The sequence below is a fragment of the Phyllobates terribilis genome, unplaced genomic scaffold, assembly GCF_046119375.1.
Source record: "Phyllobates terribilis strain yellow unplaced genomic scaffold, ASM4611937v1 Scaffold_693__1_contigs__length_808095, whole genome shotgun sequence".
NCBI lineage: Eukaryota > Metazoa > Chordata > Amphibia > Anura > Dendrobatidae > Phyllobates > Phyllobates terribilis.
Genome location: NW_027363453.1, coordinates 127,419 through 147,011, shown reverse-complemented (window position 1 = coordinate 147,011; position 19,593 = coordinate 127,419). Strand labels below are relative to the sequence as shown.

Here is a 19,593-nt window from a genome sequence, read left to right as displayed (position 1 = left end):
AACGTTGTCTCCTTCTGCTGGAACACTGACTTCTTTCATTTAATGCCTGCAGACTATAAAAGAGAACCCAACCCAAAAAGTTTGGTTGATTAGTCTGTGGCATTCTGTTAAACTGTTGCTTATGGCGGTCTCTGTGAGCTTCTCAGCGACATTCAGCCAGCCAGGTATCCTGCCTGCAGTAGATGGAATGTGGCAATGGAACGCTGGCTGCGCGTGTCATAATAGGCTCTGAGCCTTTATATACCTGTGCACAGCAGCAGCCACCTTCAGTCTGCTGCTGGACAGCCAGCAGCAGCAGCAGCAGGAGAGGTATGTAATCAGGAGCCCTCCTGCTAAGGGTAGACAGCTGCTCGTTCCACCCCACCCCCCGCCTTAATTGGTTCTCCTCCCTTCCAACGGTGTTGAGGCGGGTGGGAACAGCAGGGGGTGAAGGTGCTGTGTTTAAAGAGGTGGAGTTATGCAGATCTAAAACGCGTGGATTGCAGCAGCAGCAAGCCGAAAAGTGCAGGCATGTAAGGGATCTAGAGGTTGACAACATGTCTTCTTAACGGGAGTCCAGGAGCTCATCTCCACAAATGGACTTTTCAGGATCCTTGGGTGGCTCCGTAGTTTGAAACCAATTCTGGTTATCGCTTCTCGGCCTTTTGGCTAAGATCAAGTGTAGTATCTGTTCTTATCAGTTTAATATCTGATACGTCCCCTATCTGGGGACCATATATTAAATGGATTTTTAGAACAGGGAGATGGAAAAAGAGCTTGCTCTGTCCACTCCACGCATTGACCTGGTATTGCAGTATCTCCAGGACCGGTGCACCCCTTCTTTAATGCAGTTTCTAAAATCAGAAAGAATTGAATTCAATGTTTTTTGTTCATTTTGCTTGTTTGTCGGATTTTGGGATGGACTCTTTGGCTTTGCTTTTCTTCTCCTCATTGGATTTTTCATGTTCAAAGTTGCAGAAGCCAGATTACAAGCTCATTTTGGTTCAACTTCAGCAACTGTGCATTGCATTGCCATGTAATGTGATGCAATGCTATCTTTCTAGCTCTCCCTTTTTACTTCCTTTTGGATAAACAGACATATTAGGCAAGCATTTTGGAGCTTTCACCTAAATAACTACAGGTGGTGAGATAAGCTGCACAATATAATTGACCTTTCAGTATATTGTTGCACACACACCATCTATTTAGCAAATGCCCTTGTTATCAACAGCAGCCTTTTAAACTCACCTGAGCTAACAGGTATGTGCGCTGGTTACTCTGCTGCGCTTAAAATTTCTTTTTTGGTTTGCTACAATGCCTTTTCTGAAACGTTGTCTCCTTCTGCTGGAACACTGACTTCTTTCATTTAATGCCTGCAAACTATAAAAGAGAACCCAACCCAAAAAGTTTGGTTGATTAGTCTGTGGCATTCTGTTAAACTGTTGCTTATGGCGGTCTGTGTGAGCTTCCCAGCGACATTCAGCCAGCCAGGTATCCTGCCTGCAGTAGATGGAATGTGGCAATGGAACGCTGGCTGCGCGTGTCATAATAGGCTCTGAGCCTTTATATACCTGTGCACAGCAGCAGCCACCTTCAGTCTGCTGCTGGACAGCCAGCAGCAGCAGCAGCAGGAGAGGTATGTAATCAGGAGCCCTCCTGCTAAGGGTAGACAGCTGCTCGTTCCACCCCACCCCCCGCCTTAATTGGTTCTCCTCCCTTCCAACGGTGTTGAGGCGGGTGGGAACAGCAGGGGGTGAAGGTGCTGTGTTTAAAGAGGTGGAGTTATGCAGATCTAAAACGCGTGGATTGCAGCAGCAGCAAGCCGAAAAGTGCAGGCATGTAAGGGATCTAGAGGTTGACAACATGTCTTCTTAACGGGAGTCCAGGAGCTCATCTCCACAAATGGACTTTTCAGGATCCTTGGGTGGCTCCGTAGTTTGAAACCAATTCTGGTTATCGCTTCTCGGCCTTTTGGCTAAGATCAAGTGTAGTATCTGTTCTTATCAGTTTAATATCTGATACGTCCCCTATCTGGGGACCATATATTAAATGGATTTTTAGAACAGGGAGATGGAAAAAGAGCTTGCTCTGTCCACTCCACGCATTGACCTGGTATTGCAGTATCTCCAGGACCGGTGCACCCCTTCTTTAATGCAGTTTCTAAAATCAGAAAGAATTGAATTCAATGTTTTTTGTTCATTTTGCTTGTTTGTCGGATTTTGGGATGGACTCTTTGGCTTTGCTTTTCTTCTCCTCATTGGATTTTTCATGTTCAAAGTTGCAGAAGCCAGATTACAAGCTCATTTTGGTTCAACTTCAGCAACTGTGCATTGCATTGCCATGTAATGTGATGCAATGCTATCTTTCTAGCTCTCCCTTTTTACTTCCTTTTGGATAAACAGACATATTAGGCAAGCATTTTGGAGCTTTCACCTAAATAACTACAGGTGGTGAGATAAGCTGCACAATATAATTGACCTTTCAGTATATTGTTGCACACACACCATCTATTTAGCAAATGCCCTTGTTATCAACAGCAGCCTTTTAAACTCACCTGAGCTAACAGGTATGTGCACTGGTTACTCTGCTGCACTTAAAATTTCTTTTTTGGTTTGCTACAATGCCTTTTCTGAAACGTTGTCTCCTTCTGCTGGAACACTGACTTCTTTAATTTAATGCCTGCAGACTATAAAAGAGAACCCAACCCAAAAAGTTTGGTTGATTAGTCTGTGGCATTCTGTTAAACTGTTGCTTATGGCGGTCTCTGTGAGCTTCTCAGCGACATTCAGCCAGCCAGGTATCCTGCCTGCAGTAGATGGAATGTGGCAATGGAACGCTGGCTGCGCGTGTCATAATAGGCTCTGAGCCTTTATATACCTGTGCACAGCAGCAGCCACCTTCAGTCTGCTGCTGGACAGCCAGCAGCAGCAGCAGCAGGAGAGGTATGTAATCAGGAGCCCTCCTGCTAAGGGTAGACAGCTGCTCGTTCCACCCCACCCCCCGCCTTAATTGGTTCTCCTCCCTTCCAACGGTGTTGAGGCGGGTGGGAACAGCAGGGGGTGAAGGTGCTGTGTTTAAAGAGGTGGAGTTATGCAGATCTAAAACGCGTGGATTGCAGCAGCAGCAAGCCGAAAAGTGCAGGCATGTAAGGGATCTAGAGGTTGACAGCATGTCTTCTTAACGGGAGTCCAGGAGCTCATCTCCACAAATGGACTTTTCAGGATCCTTGGGTGGCTCCGTAGTTTGAAACCAATTCTGGTTATCGCTTCTCGGCCTTTTGGCTAAGATCAAGTGTAGTATCTGTTCTTATCAGTTTAATATCTGATACGTCCCCTATCTGGGGACCATATATTAAATGGATTTTTAGAACAGGGAGATGGAAAAAGAGCTTGCTCTGTCCACTCCACGCATTGACCTGGTATTGCAGTATCTCCAGGACCGGTGCACCCCTTCTTTAATGCAGTTTCTAAAATCAGAAAGAATTGAATTCAATGTTTTTTGTTCATTTTGCTTGTTTGTCGGATTTTGGGATGGACTCTTTGGCTTTGCTTTTCTTCTCCTCATTGGATTTTTCATGTTCAAAGTTGCAGAAGCCAGATTACAAGCTCATTTTGGTTCAACTTCAGCAACTGTGCATTGCATTGCCATGTAATGTGATGCAATGCTATCTTTCTAGCTCTCCCTTTTTACTTCCTTTTAGATAAACAGACATATTAGGCAAGCATTTTGGAGCTTTCACCTAAATAACTACAGGTGGTGAGATAAGCTGCACAATATAATTGACCTTTCAGTATATTGTTGCACACACACCATCTATTTAGCAAATGCCCTTGTTATCAACAGCAGCCTTTTAAACTCACCTGAGCTAACAGGTATGTGCGCTGGTTACTCTGCTGCGCTTAAAATTTCTTTTTTGGTTTGCTACAATGCCTTTTCTGAAACGTTGTCTCCTTCTGCTGGAACACTGACTTCTTTCATTTAATGCCTGCAGACTATAAAAGAGAACCCAACCCAAAAAGTTTGGTTGATTAGTCTGTGGCATTCTGTTAAACTGTTGCTTATGGCGGTCTCTGTGAGCTTCTCAGCGACATTCAGGCAGCCAGGTATGCTGCCTGCAGTAGATGGAATGTGGCAATGGAACGCTGGCTGCGCGTGTCATAATAGGCTCTGAGCCTTTATATACCTGTGCACAGCAGCAGCCACCTTCAGTCTGCTGCTGGACAGCCAGCAGCAGCAGCAGCAGGAGAGGTATGTAATCAGGAGCCCTCCTGCTAAGGGTAGACAGCTGCTCGTTCCACCCCACCCCCCGCCTTAATTGGTTCTCCTCCCTTCCAACGGTGTTGAGGCGGGTGGGAACAGCAGGGGGTGAAGGTGCTGTGTTTAAAGAGGTGGAGTTATGCAGATCTAAAACGCGTGGATTGCAGCAGCAGCAAGCCGAAAAGTGCAGGCATGTAAGGGATCTAGAGGTTGACAACATGTCTTCTTAACGGGAGTCCAGGAGCTCATCTCCACAAATGGACTTTTCAGGATCCTTGGGTGGCTCCGTAGTTTGAAACCAATTCTGGTTATCGCTTCTCGGCCTTTTGGCTAAGATCAAGTGTAGTATCTGTTCTTATCAGTTTAATATCTGATACGTCCCCTATCTGGGGACCATATATTAAATGGATTTTTAGAACAGGGAGATGGAAAAAGAGCTTGCTCTGTCCACTCCACGCATTGACCTGGTATTGCAGTATCTCCAGGACCGGTGCACCCCTTCTTTAATGCAGTTTCTAAAATCAGAAAGAATTGAATTCAATGTTTTTTGTTCATTTTGCTTGTTTGTCGGATTTTGGGATGGACTCTTTGGCTTTGCTTTTCTTCTCCTCATTGGATTTTTCATGTTCAAAGTTGCAGAAGCCAGATTACAAGCTCATTTTGGTTCAACTTCAGCAACTGTGCATTGCATTGCCATGTAATGTGATGCAATGCTATCTTTCTAGCTCTCCCTTTTTACTTCCTTTTGGATAAACAGACATATTAGGCAAGCATTTTGGAGCTTTCACCTAAATAACTACAGGTGGTGAGATAAGCTGCACAATATAATTGACCTTTCAGTATATTGTTGCACACACACCATCTATTTAGCAAATGCCCTTGTTATCAACAGCAGCCTTTTAAACTCACCTGAGCTAACAGGTATGTGCGCTGGTTACTCTGCTGCGCTTAAAATTTCTTTTTTGGTTTGCTACAATGCCTTTTCTGAAACGTTGTCTCCTTCTGCTGGAACACTGACTTCTTTCATTTAATGCCTGCAGACTATAAAAGAGAACCCAACCCAAAAAGTTTGGTTGATTAGTCTGTGGCATTCTGTTAAACTGTTGCTTATGGCGGTCTCTGTGAGCTTCTCAGCGACATTCAGCCAGCCAGGTATCCTGCCTGCAGTAGATGGAATGTGGCAATGGAACGCTGGCTGCGCGTGTCATAATAGGCTCTGAGCCTTTATATACCTGTGCACAGCAGCAGCCACCTTCAGTCTGCTGCTGGACAGCCAGCAGCAGCAGCAGCAGGAGAGGTATGTAATCAGGAGCCCTCCTGCTAAGGGTAGACAGCTGCTCGTTCCACCCCACCCCCCGCCTTAATTGGTTCTCCTCCCTTCCAACGGTGTTGAGGCGGGTGGGAACAGCAGGGGGTGAAGGTGCTGTGTTTAAAGAGGTGGAGTTATGCAGATCTAAAACGCGTGGATTGCAGCAGCAGCAAGCCGAAAAGTGCAGGCATGTAAGGGATCTAGAGGTTGACAACATGTCTTCTTAACGGGAGTCCAGGAGCTCATCTCCACAAATGGACTTTTCAGGATCCTTGGGTGGCTCCGTAGTTTGAAACCAATTCTGGTTATCGCTTCTCGGCCTTTTGGCTAAGATCAAGTGTAGTATCTGTTCTTATCAGTTTAATATCTGATACGTCCCCTATCTGGGGACCATATATTAAATGGATTTTTAGAACAGGGAGATGGAAAAAGAGCTTGCTCTGTCCACTCCACGCATTGACCTGGTATTGCAGTATCTCCAGGACCGGTGCACCCCTTCTTTAATGCAGTTTCTAAAATCAGAAAGAATTGAATTCAATGTTTTTTGTTCATTTTGCTTGTTTGTCGGATTTTGGGATGGACTCTTTGGCTTTGCTTTTCTTCTCCTCATTGGATTTTTCATGTTCAAAGTTGCAGAAGCCAGATTACAAGCTCATTTTGGTTCAACTTCAGCAACTGTGCATTGCATTGCCATGTAATGTGATGCAATGCTATCTTTCTAGCTCTCCCTTTTTACTTCCTTTTGGATAAACAGACATATTAGGCAAGCATTTTGGAGCTTTCACCTAAATAACTACAGGTGGTGAGATAAGCTGCACAATATAATTGACCTTTCAGTATATTGTTGCACACACACCATCTATTTAGCAAATGCCCTTGTTATCAACAGCAGCCTTTTAAACTCACCTGAGCTAACAGGTATGTGCGCTGGTTACTCTGCTGCGCTTAAAATTTCTTTTTTGGTTTGCTACAATGCCTTTTCTGAAACGTTGTCTCCTTCTGCTGGAACACTGACTTCTTTCATTTAATGCCTGCAGACTATAAAAGAGAACCCAACCCAAAAAGTTTGGTTGATTAGTCTGTGGCATTCTGTTAAACTGTTGCTTATGGCGGTCTCTGTGAGCTTCTCAGCGACATTCAGCCAGCCAGGTATCCTGCCTGCAGTAGATGGAATGTGGCAATGGAACGCTGGCTGCGCGTGTCATAATAGGCTCTGAGCCTTTATATACCTGTGCACAGCAGCAGCCACCTTCAGTCTGCTGCTGGACAGCCAGCAGCAGCAGCAGCAGGAGAGGTATGTAATCAGGAGCCCTCCTGCTAAGGGTAGACAGCTGCTCGTTCCACCCCACCCCCCGCCTTAATTGGTTCTCCTCCCTTCCAACGGTGTTGAGGCGGGTGGGAACAGCAGGGGGTGAAGGTGCTGTGTTTAAAGAGGTGGAGTTATGCAGATCTAAAACGCGTGGATTGCAGCAGCAGCAAGCCGAAAAGTGCAGGCATGTAAGGGATCTAGAGGTTGACAACATGTCTTCTTAACGGGAGTCCAGGAGCTCATCTCCACAAATGGACTTTTCAGGATCCTTGGGTGGCTCCGTAGTTTGAAACCAATTCTGGTTATCGCTTCTCGGCCTTTTGGCTAAGATCAAGTGTAGTATCTGTTCTTATCAGTTTAATATCTGATACGCCCCTATCTGGGGACCATATATTAAATGGATTTTTAGAACAGGGAGATGGAAAAAGAGCTTGCTCTGTCCACTCCACGCATTGACCTGGTATTGCAGTATCTCCAGGACCGGTGCACCCCTTCTTTAATGCAGTTTCTAAAATCAGAAAGAATTGAATTCAATGTTTTTTGTTCATTTTGCTTGTTTGTCGGATTTTGGGATGGACTCTTTGGCTTTGCTTTTCTTCTCCTCATTGGATTTTTCATGTTCAAAGTTGCAGAAGCCAGATTACAAGCTCATTTTGGTTCAACTTCAGCAACTGTGCATTGCATTGCCATGTAATGTGATGCAATGCTATCTTTCTAGCTCTCCCTTTTTACTTCCTTTTGGATAAACAGACATATTAGGCAAGCATTTTGGAGCTTTCACCTAAATAACTACAGGTGGTGAGATAAGCTGCACAATATAATTGACCTTTCAGTATATTGTTGCACACACACCATCTATTTAGCAAATGCCCTTGTTATCAACAGCAGCCTTTTAAACTCACCTGAGCTAACAGGTATGTGCGCTGGTTACTCTGCTGCGCTTAAAATTTCTTTTTTGGTTTGCTACAATGCCTTTTCTGAAACGTTGTCTCCTTCTGCTGGAACACTGACTTCTTTCATTTAATGCCTGCAGACTATAAAAGAGAACCCAACCCAAAAAGTTTGGTTGATTAGTCTGTGGCATTCTGTTAAACTGTTGCTTATGGCGGTCTCTGTGAGCTTCTCAGCGACATTCAGCCAGCCAGGTATCCTGCCTGCAGTAGATGGAATGTGGCAATGGAACGCTGGCTGCGCGTGTCATAATAGGCTCTGAGCCTTTATATACCTGTGCACAGCAGCAGCCACCTTCAGTCTGCTGCTGGACAGCCAGCAGCAGCAGCAGCAGGAGAGGTATGTAATCAGGAGCCCTCCTGCTAAGGGTAGACAGCTGCTCGTTCCACCCCACCCCCCGCCTTAATTGGTTCTCCTCCCTTCCAACGGTGTTGAGGCGGGTGGGAACAGCAGGGGGTGAAGGTGCTGTGTTTAAAGAGGTGGAGTTATGCAGATCTAAAACGCGTGGATTGCAGCAGCAGCAAGCCGAAAAGTGCAGGCATGTAAGGGATCTAGAGGTTGACAACATGTCTTCTTAACGGGAGTCCAGGAGCTCATCTCCACAAATGGACTTTTCAGGATCCTTGGGTGGCTCCGTAGTTTGAAACCAATTCTGGTTATCGCTTCTCGGCCTTTTGGCTAAGATCAAGTGTAGTATCTGTTCTTATCAGTTTAATATCTGATACGTCCCCTATCTGGGGACCATATATTAAATGGATTTTTAGAACAGGGAGATGGAAAAAGAGCTTGCTCTGTCCACTCCACGCATTGACCTGGTATTGCAGTATCTCCAGGACCGGTGCACCCCTTCTTTAATGCAGTTTCTAAAATCAGAAAGAATTGAATTCAATGTTTTTTGTTCATTTTGCTTGTTTGTCGGATTTTGGGATGGACTCTTTGGCTTTGCTTTTCTTCTCCTCATTGGATTTTTCATGTTCAAAGTTGCAGAAGCCAGATTACAAGCTCATTTTGGTTCAACTTCAGCAACTGTGCATTGCATTGCCATGTAATGTGATGCAATGCTATCTTTCTAGCTCTCCCTTTTTACTTCCTTTTGGATAAACAGACATATTAGGCAAGCATTTTGGAGCTTTCACCTAAATAACTACAGGTGGTGAGATAAGCTGCACAATATAATTGACCTTTCAGTATATTGTTGCACACACACCATCTATTTAGCAAATGCCCTTGTTATCAACAGCAGCCTTTTAAACTCACCTGAGCTAACAGGTATGTGCGCTGGTTACTCTGCAGCGCTTAAAATTTCTTTTTTGGTTTGCTACAATGCCTTTTCTGAAACGTTGTCTCCTTCTGCTGGAACACTGACTTCTTTCATTTAATGCCTGCAGACTATAAAAGAGAACCCAACCCAAAAAGTTTGGTTGATTAGTCTGTGGCATTCTGTTAAACTGTTGCTTATGGCGGTCTCTGTGAGCTTCTCAGCGACATTCAGCCAGCCAGGTATCCTGCCTGCAGTAGATGGAATGTGGCAATGGAACGCTGGCTGCGCGTGTCATAATAGGCTCTGAGCCTTTATATACCTGTGCACAGCAGCAGCCACCTTCAGTCTGCTGCTGGACAGCCAGCAGCAGCAGCAGCAGGAGAGGTATGTAATCAGGAGCCCTCCTGCTAAGGGTAGACAGCTGCTCGTTCCACCCCACCCCCCGCCTTAATTGGTTCTCCTCCCTTCCAACGGTGTTGAGGCGGGTGGGAACAGCAGGGGGTGAAGGTGCTGTGTTTAAAGAGGTGGAGTTATGCAGATCTAAAACGCGTGGATTGCAGCAGCAGCAAGCCGAAAAGTGCAGGCATGTAAGGGATCTAGAGGTTGACAACATGTCTTCTTAACGGGAGTCCAGGAGCTCATCTCCACAAATGGACTTTTCAGGATCCTTGGGTGGCTCCGTAGTTTGAAACCAATTCTGGTTATCGCTTCTCGGCCTTTTGGCTAAGATCAAGTGTAGTATCTGTTCTTATCAGTTTAATATCTGATACGTCCCCTATCTGGGGACCATATATTAAATGGATTTTTAGAACAGGGAGATGGAAAAAGAGCTTGCTCTGTCCACTCCATGCATTGACCTGGTATTGCAGTATCTCCAGGACCGGTGCACCCCTTCTTTAATGCAGTTTCTAAAATCAGAAAGAATTGAATTCAATGTTTTTTGTTCATTTTGCTTGTTTGTCGGATTTTGGGATGGACTCTTTGGCTTTGCTTTTCTTCTCCTCATTGGATTTTTCATGTTCAAAGTTGCAGAAGCCAGATTACAAGCTCATTTTGGTTCAACTTCAGCAACTGTGCATTGCATTGCCATGTAATGTGATGCAATGCTATCTTTCTAGCTCTCCCTTTTTACTTCCTTTTGGATAAACAGACATATTAGGCAAGCATTTTGGAGCTTTCACCTAAATAACTACAGGTGGTGAGATAAGCTGCACAATATAATTGACCTTTCAGTATATTGTTGCACACACACCATCTATTTAGCAAATGCCCTTGTTATCAACAGCAGCCTTTTAAACTCACCTGAGCTAACAGGTATGTGCGCTGGTTACTCTGCTGCGCTTAAAATTTCTTTTTTGGTTTGCTACAATGCCTTTTCTGAAACGTTGTCTCCCTCTGCTGGAACACTGACTTCTTTCATTTAATGCCTGCAGACTATAAAAGAGAACCCAACCCAAAAAGTTTGGTTGATTAGTCTGTGGCATTCTGTTAAACTGTTGCTTATGGCGGTCTCTGTGAGCTTCTCAGCGACATTCAGCCAGCCAGGTATCCTGCCTGCAGTAGATGGAATGTGGCAATGGAACGCTGGCTGCGCGTGTCATAATAGGCTCTGAGCCTTTATATACCTGTGCACAGCAGCAGCCACCTTCAGTCTGCTGCTGGACAGCCAGCAGCAGCAGCAGCAGCAGGAGAGGTATGTAATCAGGAGCCCTCCTGCTAAGGGTAGACAGCTGCTCGTTCCACCCCACCCCCCGCCTTAATTGGTTCTCCTCCCTTCCAACGGTGTTGAGGCGGGTGGGAACAGCAGGGGGTGAAGGTGCTGTGTTTAAAGAGGTGGAGTTATGCAGATCTAAAACGCGTGGATTGCAGCAGCAGCAAGCCGAAAAGTGCAGGCATGTAAGGGATCTAGAGGTTGACAACATGTCTTCTTAACGGGAGTCCAGGAGCTCATCTCCACAAATGGACTTTTCAGGATCCTTGGGTGGCTCCGTAGTTTGAAACCAATTCTGGTTATCGCTTCTCGGCCTTTTGGCTAAGATCAAGTGTAGTATCTGTTCTTATCAGTTTAATATCTGATACGTCCCCTATCTGGGGACCATATATTAAATGGATTTTTAGAACAGGGAGATGGAAAAAGAGCTTGCTCTGTCCACTCCACGCATTGACCTGGTATTGCAGTATCTCCAGGACCGGTGCACCCCTTCTTTAATGCAGTTTCTAAAATCAGAAAGAATTGAATTCAATGTTTTTTGTTCATTTTGCTTGTTTGTCGGATTTTGGGATGGACTCTGGCTTTGCTTTTCTTCTCCTCATTGGATTTTTCATGTTCAAAGTTGCAGAAGCCAGATTACAAGCTCATTTTGGTTCAACTTCAGCAACTGTGCATTGCATTGCCATGTAATGTGATGCAATGCTATCTTTCTAGCTCTCCCTTTTTACTTCCTTTTGGATAAACAGACATATTAGGCAAGCATTTTGGAGCTTTCACCTAAATAACTACAGGTGGTGAGATAAGCTGCACAATATAATTGACCTTTCAGTATATTGTTGCACACACACCATCTATTTAGCAAATGCCCTTGTTATCAACAGCAGCCTTTTAAACTCACCTGAGCTAACAGGTATGTGCGCTGGTTACTCTGCTGCGCTTAAAATTTCTTTTTTGGTTTGCTACAATGCCTTTTCTGAAACGTTGTCTCCTTCTGCTGGAACACTGACTTCTTTCATTTAATGCCTGCAGACTATAAAAGAGAACCCAACCCAAAAAGTTTGGTTGATTAGTCTGTGGCATTCTGTTAAACTGTTGCTTATGGCGGTCTCTGTGAGCTTCTCAGCGACATTCAGCCAGCCAGGTATCCTGCCTGCAGTAGATGGAATGTGGCAATGGAACGCTGGCTGCGCGTGTCATAATAGGCTCTGAGCCTTTATATACCTGTGCACAGCAGCAGCCACCTTCAGTCTGCTGCTGGACAGCCAGCAGCAGCAGCAGCAGGAGAGGTATGTAATCAGGAGCCCTCCTGCTAAGGGTAGACAGCTGCTCGTTCCACCCCACCCCCCGCCTTAATTGGTTCTCCTCCCTTCCAACGGTGTTGAGGCGGGTGGGAACAGCAGGGGGTGAAGGTGCTGTGTTTAAAGAGGTGTTGTTATGCAGATCTAAAACGCGTGGATTGCAGCAGCAGCAAGCCGAAAAGTGCAGGCATGTAAGGGATCTAGAGGTTGACAACATGTCTTCTTAACGGGAGTCCAGGAGCTCATCTCCACAAATGGACTTTTCAGGATCCTTGGGTGGCTCCGTAGTTTGAAACCAATTCTGGTTATCGCTTCTCGGCCTTTTGGCTAAGATCAAGTGTAGTATCTGTTCTTATCAGTTTAATATCTGATACGTCCCCTATCTGGGGACCATATATTAAATGGATTTTTAGAACAGGGAGATGGAAAAAGAGCTTGCTCTGTCCACTCCACGCATTGACCTGGTATTGCAGTATCTCCAGGACCGGTGCACCCCTTCTTTAATGCAGTTTCTAAAATCAGAAAGAATTGAATTCAATGTTTTTTGTTCATTTTGCTTGTTTGTCGGATTTTGGGATGGACTCTTTGGCTTTGCTTTTCTTCTCCTCATTGGATTTTTCATGTTCAAAGTTGCAGAAGCCAGATTACAAGCTCATTTTGGTTCAACTTCAGCAACTGTGCATTGCATTGCCATGTAATGTGATGCAATGCTATCTTTCTAGCTCTCCCTTTTTACTTCCTTTTGGATAAACAGACATATTAGGCAAGCATTTTGGAGCTTTCACCTAAATAACTACAGGTGGTGAGATAAGCTGCACAATATAATTGACCTTTCAGTATATTGTTGCACACACACCATCTATTTAGCAAATGCCCTTGTTATCAACAGCAGCCTTTTAAACTCACCTGAGCTAACAGGTATGTGCGCTGGTTACTCTGCTGCGCTTAAAATTTCTTTTTTGGTTTGCTACAATGCCTTTTCTGAAACGTTGTCTCCTTCTGCTGGAACACTGACTTCTTTCATTTAATGCCTGCAGACTATAAAAGAGAACCCAACCCAAAAAGTTTGGTTGATTAGTCTGTGGCATTCTGTTAAACTGTTGCTTATGGCGGTCTCTGTGAGCTTCTCAGCGACATTCAGCCAGCCAGGTATCCTGCCTGCAGTAGATGGAATGTGGCAATGGAACGCTGGCTGCGCGTGTCATAATAGGCTCTGAGCCTTTATATACCTGTGCACAGCAGCAGCCACCTTCAGTCTGCTGCTGGACAGCCAGCAGCAGCAGCAGCAGGAGAGGTATGTAATCAGGAGCCCTCCTGCTAAGGGTAGACAGCTGCTCGTTCCACCCCACCCCCCGCCTTAATTGGTTCTCCTCCCTTCCAACGGTGTTGAGGCGGGTGGGAACAGCAGGGGGTGAAGGTGCTGTGTTTAAAGAGGTGTTGTTATGCAGATCTAAAACGCGTGGATTGCAGCAGCAGCAAGCCGAAAAGTGCAGGCATGTAAGGGATCTAGAGGTTGACAACATGTCTTCTTAACGGGAGTCCAGGAGCTCATCTCCACAAATGGACTTTTCAGGATCCTTGGGTGGCTCCGTAGTTTGAAACCAATTCTGGTTATCGCTTCTCGGCCTTTTGGCTAAGATCAAGTGTAGTATCTGTTCTTATCAGTTTAATATCTGATACGTCCCCTATCTGGGGACCATATATTAAATGGATTTTTAGAACAGGGAGATGGAAAAAGAGCTTGCTCTGTCCACTCCACGCATTGACCTGGTATTGCAGTATCTCCAGGACCGGTGCACCCCTTCTTTAATGCAGTTTCTAAAATCAGAAAGAATTGAATTCAATGTTTTTTGTTCATTTTGCTTGTTTGTCGGATTTTGGGATGGACTCTTTGGCTTTGCTTTTCTTCTCCTCATTGGATTTTTCATGTTCAAAGTTGCAGAAGCCAGATTACAAGCTCATTTTGGTTCAACTTCAGCAACTGTGCATTGCATTGCCATGTAATGTGATGCAATGCTATCTTTCTAGCTCTCCCTTTTTACTTCCTTTTGGATAAACAGACATATTAGGCAAGCATTTTGGAGCTTTCACCTAAATAACTACAGGTGGTGAGATAAGCTGCACAATATAATTGACCTTTCAGTATATTGTTGCACACACACCATCTATTTAGCAAATGCCCTTGTTATCAACAGCAGCCTTTTAAACTCACCTGAGCTAACAGGTATGTGCGCTGGTTACTCTGCTGCGCTTAAAATTTCTTTTTTGGTTTGCTACAATGCCTTTTCTGAAACGTTGTCTCCTTCTGCTGGAACACTGACTTCTTTCATTTAATGCCTGCAGACTATAAAAGAGAACCCAACCCAAAAAGTTTGGTTGATTAGTCTGTGGCATTCTGTTAAACTGTTGCTTATGGCGGTCTCTGTGAGCTTCTCAGCGACATTCAGCCAGCCAGGTATCCTGCCTGCAGTAGATGGAATGTGGCAATGGAACGCTGGCTGCGCGTGTCATAATAGGCTCTGAGCCTTTATATACCTGTGCACAGCAGCAGCCACCTTCAGTCTGCTGCTGGACAGCCAGCAGCAGCAGCAGCAGGAGAGGTATGTAATCAGGAGCCCTCCTGCTAAGGGTAGACAGCTGCTCGTTCCACCCCACCCCCCGCCTTAATTGGTTCTCCTCCCTTCCAACGGTGTTGAGGCGGGTGGGAACAGCAGGGGGTGAAGGTGCTGTGTTTAAAGAGGTGGAGTTATGCAGATCTAAAACGCGTGGATTGCAGCAGCAGCAAGCCGAAAAGTGCAGGCATGTAAGGGATCTAGAGGTTGACAACATGTCTTCTTAACGGGAGTCCAGGAGCTCATCTCCACAAATGGACTTTTCAGGATCCTTGGGTGGCTCCGTAGTTTGAAACCAATTCTGGTTATCGCTTCTCGGCCTTTTGGCTCAGATCTGTAATGGGTCTAGTCATTTGGCTGTCTGTGCGTTAACTCTTGGCCCTGTGGCATCGCCATTTTATGGCTTAAGCCACTTGCTGCTATAAGGAGTTGGCCAGTAGACACGACTAGCGATAATGGGACGCATTCGATACGCTGGGCCCGGTGAGGCTCGAGTGAAGTTTGGAATCCAGATTGATGTGGAAGAAGGCAAAGAAGGAATCTTTACCCTCAGCTTCGTGGTGAAGGAGATTTTGTTTGGACTCCTTGAAGTGAAGAAGGAAGAAATCTTGTGCCTCCAGCAATTCAAAAGCAAGTATAATCTTGTATTTACTTCTATGGCTGTTTGCAACAATTTCTATGATTGTTTGAAAAAGAATCTGGACAATCAATATTTGGATGGGCTGACTTTTGTCATCTTGTATTGCTCCAAAGAGGTACCTCTGACTGTTTTCATGTACAACCCTCATGTGGACTTGGCTTTGATTTATGCCTTTCTAAATAGGCACTGCTATATTACCAAGGTGGCAGTAAAAGTCATGAATGAGGAGGAACTATGGACCGGTAAATATCGTTTCATGGTCAAGTTCCGGGAAAGTCCTGATGAACCAGGGGGTATACATTATCCTCCATCAAATTTTTCCATTGGGAGTGAGCGGGGTTACCTGTTCTTCCCCAATGCGCCCAGGTTTTGTCGTCATTGTAGGAGGTATGGCCATACTCAGGAAGCATGCGACATCAGACAGATTATTTGCAGGAAGTGCAATGAGGTGGGTCATTCTTCCAATAATTGCAAAAATGAAATAGTCTGTAACCTCTGCGGAGAGAAGGGGCATGCCTTCAGAGACTGTATATTCCATCCTGGTTCATATGCGGGGGCAGCGGGAAGGGGAAGGAGAAGAAATGAATCTCCTGCACCCACAGCTACAACTCCGACTGCTCCAACTCCGACTGCTCCGATATCTACTCTGGCTTTCCTGGATGAGGAGGAGGCTCGGGTTGCTTTTCCAGAACTGGTTCGTGTGAATGTAAGAGGAAATATGGAGCTGGCACCTGAGCCACCGGTGCAGAGGGCCGCGTCTGTGGCTTCAGATGTCAGTGAGTCTGAGACGATAACTGATGATCGTATAGGCATGGAAGTGGCCCCGGTGGAGGATCTGGAGGCTGAAATTCCAGACATGATGGTTACATTGCAGGGGGAAGAGGAGTCTGATCTGACCAGAACACCGCATGTGGCCTGGAGCGATGTCGTTTCTGACCTTGAGGAGGAGGGAAGTCAGGGGGACTTTGACCCCCAGCGGCGGGATTATAGTTCAGATGAATATGGAGGCGCTTCAGTGAAGAAAAAGAAGAAAACTGAACCATCCTTTTCCCCTTTAAGTGACTGCAGTGTGAGTCCAGCCCGGGTGTACCCTACTGCATCCGATCCCCAAGATGTGTCTTTTTTGGGGGAAGGCACAAACTACGATATCTGCACGTCCAGCGTCCTACCCCCAGAAGGGTTAGGATGATGTACAGGTGGGCATGTTGTCGTGACCTGCCACATCAAATTAATAGATGGGTGCCCAAGTTGCTCTCAGCATCTTGTCGCTAAATGTTCGGCTGATTAAATCTGAGTCGAGAAGAGTGGCAATTTTGGACTACTTGAGCAACTTGGATGCGGACGTATACTGTGTCCAGGAGTGTGGGATCTCCGATCCCTTAAGTGAAAATGCATGGCCTTTAGGTCAAAGTGTGTGGTCTGGTTCTGTATGTAATAAAAATTGTGGGGTAGGTGTTTTGGTGAAGGGTTATAGTGTTAAGATAGAAAGTTACATGGTGGTGGAGGCGGGGAGGTGTGTAATATGTGAGTTAAATTGTAGGGGGTGGAGGGTTAGGGTGGTAAATATGTATGCACCAATAGATAAAGGGGAGAGGCTGGAAATTTTTGAGAAATTATGTTTTTTTTTATCTGGCAAAATGCCAATAATTTTTGTTGGAGATTTCAATTGTGTGACGGAGGGGGATAAGATGGATGTTACAGGTAAAAGACTCAAGAGTCTTGTGGCGGATTTTTCCTTACAGGATGCTGCGGAAGTTTTTTTAGGTAATCCACCTCCTGCGACCTATAAGGCCGACAGGGGAGGCATAGAGTCTAGAATAGACCGTATCTTCTTTTCTTCACAAAATGTTATTTGTAGGAATTTCCAGCAGGAAGATGTTCCCTTCTCTGACCATGTGTGTTTGAGGGCACGTCTAGAAGGTAAGATTTCCTTTGTATATGGTGGTGGCGTGTGGAAACTTAATGTGCGTTTGCTGGAAGATAATAGGATCATGCGTGATTTTAGGCGAATGTTTGTTAGGTGGAGGGATAAAAAAAGTGATTTCAGGAATGTGCTTGAGTGGTGGGACTGGATGAAGAGTGAGATTGGTTTTTTCTTTAGAAAAAGGGGCAGGAGGAAAGCAGCAATGAATAGAGCAAAATTTAATGATTTAAGCTCTAGACTGGAGTGGCTGAGGAAGTTAAGGATGATTGGAGTGGATGTGGATGTTTTGATGTGTCAAGTGAAAGAAGAGATTAAGAAATATATTGAGGGTAAAGGGAAAGAAATTATTTACCGTTCTAAGATTGAACATTTGGAGAAAAATGAGAAATGCACAAGGTTTTTTTTCAAAAAAGTTTTTGGGAAGAAAGTAGATATGGATGAGGTGGTGAATGGTGATGGGGTGTGTGTGAGTGGGAAGGATGTGATGCAGGAGGTGGTGTTGTTTTATAAGGAGTTGTATGGGGAAAAATGGGTTGATGATAGGATGTTGACTGATGCTTTGGGGTGTTTAGAAGGTTGTTTGGGTGAGGATGAACGTGAAATATTGGATGATGTAATTGTGTTGGATGAAGTTAAAAAAGTGGTGATGTCTGCGAGTAAGAATAAAACACCTGGGAAGGATGGACTGCCCGTGGAGTTATATGTTAAGGAATGGGACACGATGGGAAATGACTTATTGGAGGTGTGCCAGTATATGTTCACGGAGAATATGTTGAGTGAATCTATGAGAGATGGGGTGGTGGTTTTGGTTCATAAGAAAGGTGATAAAAAGGATTTGGGGAATTGGAGGCCAATCACCCTTTTGAATGCAGACTATAAGGTGTTTAGTAAATTGTTGGCTAGCCGGATGCGGGAAGTGATTGGCGGTGTGGTGGATGAAGATCAAGTGTGTGCAGTGCCTGGGAGAAGTATGACTGAAAATTTGGTGTTGTTGCGTGATGTGATTGGGGATTGTATGAGTCGTAAGCAGAAATGTTTGTTGTTTTCGGTTGATTTTGAAAAAGCTTTTGACCGTGTGTCACATAGCTTTATGTTTAAGGTTTTGTCTAAGATGGGTTATTCCAGGAATTTTGTAAACTGTTTTAGGAGTTTGTATTGTAATGTTTCAAGTGAATTTTTGGTGAATGGGTGGTTGAGTGAGAAAGTGAGAATTAAATCAGGAGTGCGTCAGGGGTGCCCTATGTCCCCTTTTTTGTTTATTAATGTGATTGAAGTGTTGATGTGTATGGTTAGGAAGGATAAGGTTATGAGAGGTGTGATGATTCCTGGGAGTAATGGAAAGGATGTGAGAATTCTAGGTTACATGGATGATGTAGTGATTGTGAGTGAGAATATGGCTGCGATGAGTAGGGCAAGGTTGATATTAAGTTTGTTTTGTAGTGTCTCAGCTTTTAAGGTCAATTGGACTAAGAGTTCCTTTAAATGTTTTGGTGAGAGGAATGTACGGATGGATGGTGTGAGGTGTGAGGATGGTGCAATAAAGGTGCTTGGGATTAAGTTTAATGATGATTTGAAAGGAAATGAGAGTTGGGAAGATTGTGGGGTGAGAGTGGTGCGCAAGTTGAATTTTTGGCGAATGAGAGAATTAACTCTGACTGGGAAAGTTCTGATTATTAAGGCGGTTATTTTGCCTATTTTGTTGTTTGTTGCGAATGTATATCCTGCTGCTTTTAAGAAAATTAGGAAAACTGAGAAATTCATCTTTAATTTTCTTTGGGGAAGTCGCATGGAGAAATTGAAACGGGAATATGTCTATAAGTTATGTGTAAATGGTGGTTTGGATTTTCCAAATATTGATTTCTTTTTAGGGATTAGTTACGTGAAAATGGTGGTGGTGGTTCTAGGGAAAAGTAATAAGTGTGCTTATATGATGAAGTATTCGGCTGGATGGATGCTTTATGGCTTAAAGTGGGTCAAAAGGGATGCTAGAGTGCCTGTTGCTTTTAAGTGTCCTGTATGGTATGGTTGTGTTGAGAAATTTGTAAGGAAGTATGATTTGTTGTCCGTTAACATGAGTGATTTTAGGCAAAAGAAGAAAGTCATTAGGATGGTGCGTGAGCGTGAGGTGGTATGTAATATCAATGGGTTGAGAGGGGAGGAAGTAACCGAGATGTGGAGAAAATTAAGTATAGATGGTGTGACTAACAGACAGAGAGATATCGCTTGGATGATATTGCATGACATTTTGCCTGTTAGAGATGTGCAAAAGAAGAGGGATTTAGTTAAATCTGAGGTATGCCCGAGGGATGGATGTGGTTTGAGAGAGCATGTTAGACATATGG

The 19,593-nt window shown here is 44.6% G+C and overlaps 11 non-coding genes across 11 annotated transcripts; all 11 read left to right on the top strand.

Moving 5' to 3' along the window:
• Positions 1-628: 628 nt before the first annotated feature.
• On the top strand, positions 629-819 carry LOC141235891 (U2 spliceosomal RNA). The gene has a single exon (XR_012301594.1). It is a non-coding gene; the product is annotated as a U2 spliceosomal RNA (small nuclear RNA).
• A 1,115-nt stretch (positions 820-1,934) lies between these two features.
• LOC141235890 (U2 spliceosomal RNA) lies at positions 1,935-2,125 on the top strand. Its single transcript, XR_012301593.1, has one exon. It is a non-coding gene; the product is annotated as a U2 spliceosomal RNA (small nuclear RNA).
• Positions 2,126-3,240: 1,115 nt separating this feature from the next.
• LOC141235889 (U2 spliceosomal RNA) lies at positions 3,241-3,431 on the top strand. Its single transcript, XR_012301592.1, has one exon. It is a non-coding gene; the product is annotated as a U2 spliceosomal RNA (small nuclear RNA).
• A 1,115-nt stretch (positions 3,432-4,546) lies between these two features.
• On the top strand, positions 4,547-4,737 carry LOC141235888 (U2 spliceosomal RNA). Its single transcript, XR_012301591.1, has one exon. It is a non-coding gene; the product is annotated as a U2 spliceosomal RNA (small nuclear RNA).
• A 1,115-nt stretch (positions 4,738-5,852) lies between these two features.
• On the top strand, positions 5,853-6,043 carry LOC141235887 (U2 spliceosomal RNA). The gene has a single exon (XR_012301590.1). It is a non-coding gene; the product is annotated as a U2 spliceosomal RNA (small nuclear RNA).
• A 1,115-nt stretch (positions 6,044-7,158) lies between these two features.
• On the top strand, positions 7,159-7,348 carry LOC141236313 (U2 spliceosomal RNA). Its single transcript, XR_012302002.1, has one exon. It is a non-coding gene; the product is annotated as a U2 spliceosomal RNA (small nuclear RNA).
• A 1,115-nt stretch (positions 7,349-8,463) lies between these two features.
• LOC141235886 (U2 spliceosomal RNA) lies at positions 8,464-8,654 on the top strand. The gene has a single exon (XR_012301589.1). It is a non-coding gene; the product is annotated as a U2 spliceosomal RNA (small nuclear RNA).
• Positions 8,655-9,769: 1,115 nt separating this feature from the next.
• LOC141236246 (U2 spliceosomal RNA) lies at positions 9,770-9,960 on the top strand. The gene has a single exon (XR_012301940.1). It is a non-coding gene; the product is annotated as a U2 spliceosomal RNA (small nuclear RNA).
• A 1,118-nt stretch (positions 9,961-11,078) lies between these two features.
• Positions 11,079-11,269, top strand: LOC141235885 (U2 spliceosomal RNA). The gene has a single exon (XR_012301588.1). It is a non-coding gene; the product is annotated as a U2 spliceosomal RNA (small nuclear RNA).
• A 1,113-nt stretch (positions 11,270-12,382) lies between these two features.
• Positions 12,383-12,573, top strand: LOC141235884 (U2 spliceosomal RNA). The gene has a single exon (XR_012301587.1). It is a non-coding gene; the product is annotated as a U2 spliceosomal RNA (small nuclear RNA).
• A 1,115-nt stretch (positions 12,574-13,688) lies between these two features.
• LOC141235883 (U2 spliceosomal RNA) lies at positions 13,689-13,879 on the top strand. The gene has a single exon (XR_012301586.1). It is a non-coding gene; the product is annotated as a U2 spliceosomal RNA (small nuclear RNA).
• The last annotated feature ends 5,714 nt before the right edge of the window (positions 13,880-19,593 follow it).